Here is a 1,863-nt window from a genome sequence, read left to right as displayed (position 1 = left end):
TCTGCCCGGGACGGGCTGTGCTTGGCCCCTGGCTCGGGGCGAACCATCGCAGCCCTCAGGAGCAAGAAGGCAAGCAGCTGTAACCCAACACCACCAGTAAGGTGATAAAGCGCCCTCCCTTCCCCCCTTTATATCTACACCCCTGTTCAGCATGAAGAAGCCAGAGAGTCGGCATCCAATTCCCAAATCAATAACACAGTTGGTTTAATTACTATTGGAAAATGCTTGTCATTCCTCTGTAGCATCTGGTCCCCACTGCACCCTCATCATTTCCCTCACCTGTTCCTCGCCCCTGACCAAACTGTGCAGCTCTGCAACTGCATCCTGGCCCATCCTCACCCTTCTGCCCCCAACCCTCACCTCCTTGTACCCCAATATGTTTTTCCCAATAAAAAAAATATTTAAAAAATAAAAAAAGAAAGAGCATAAGTTCAGTGGCAGTTTATGAAGGCAAATAAAATGCGAGTGGAAAAAAAAAGTCATTGCTAGATCCATCTTGAAGTACAATATTGTCAGTGACAGGATAATATCTATACGCATACAAGGAAGTCCAGTGAATACTACTATCATTCAGATATATGCACCAACAACCAGAGCCGAGGAAAAGGATATAGAAGATTTTTACCAACTTTTACAATTGGAGATCAATCGAACATGCAATCAAGATGCATTGATAATAATGGGTGACTGGAACGCAAAAGTTGGGAACAAAGAAGAAAATTCAGCAGTTGGAAAACATGGACTCGGTGACAGAAATGGAGCTGGAGAGAGAATGATTGAATTTTGCACAATTAATAACTTTCTCATAGGAAATACGTTTCTTAAGAGACATAAGCGCAGGTTATATACCTGGATTTCACCTGATGGTATGCATAGGAATCAGATCAATTACATCTGTGGAAAGAACCCCTGGAGAAGCTCAATATCAACTGTGAAAACTAGGCCCGGAGCTGATTGTGGAACAGACCACCAACTACTCATATGTAAGTTCAAGCTGAAGTTGAGGAAAATTAAGCCAAATCCACGGCAACCAAAATATGACTTTGAGTCTATCCCACCTGAATTTCAGAACCATCTCAGGAACAGTTTTGAGGCCTTGAACACTAATGAGTGAAGACCAGACGAGTTGTGGGAGGATATCAAGGGTATCATCCAGGAAGAGTGTAAACGGTCATTGCAAAGACAGAAGAGAACGAGAAGACCAAAATGGATGTCAGAAGAGACTCTGAAAACTGCACTGGAGCACAAAGAAGCTAAAGCACAAGGAAGAATTCAAGATACTAAAGAGTTGAACAGAAGCTTTCAAAAGGCAGCACGGAATGACAAAGTAATATATTACAATGAAATGTGCAAGGAGTTGAAGTCAGAAAATCAAAAGGGCCGAAATCGCTCAGCATTTCTTAAGCTCAAGGAACTGAAAAACAAATTCAAACCTCGAGTAGCTATAATCAAGGATGCTTTTGGCAGAATATTAAATGATCCAGGAAGTACTAAAAGAAGATGGAAAAATATAGTGAATTGTATCAAAAGGAATTGGCAGACACAAAAGGATTTCATAAAACAACATATGAGCAAGAGCCTATGGTGATGAAAAAATCGTTTAGGCTGCTTTGAAGGAAATGGCAAAAAATAAGGCCCCAGGAATAGATGGTATACCAATTGAGATATTTCAGCTAACATATGCTGCCCTGGATGTGCTCACCAAGTTATGCCAAGAAATCTGGGAAACAACCACTTGGCCAACTGACTGGAAGAAATCTATATTTCTTCCCATCCCAAAAAAAGGTGACCCAACAGAGTGTGGAAACTATAGAACAATCTCATTGATTTCACATGCAAGCAAGATTCTACTGAAGATTATCC

This window comes from Elephantulus edwardii, unplaced genomic scaffold (genome assembly GCF_000299155.1).
Source record: "Elephantulus edwardii isolate Elephantulus edwardi_28Jun2011 unplaced genomic scaffold, EleEdw1.0 scaffold00092, whole genome shotgun sequence".
Taxonomy (NCBI): Eukaryota; Metazoa; Chordata; class Mammalia; order Macroscelidea; family Macroscelididae; genus Elephantulus; species Elephantulus edwardii.
This window is presented reverse-complemented; position numbering follows the sequence as displayed.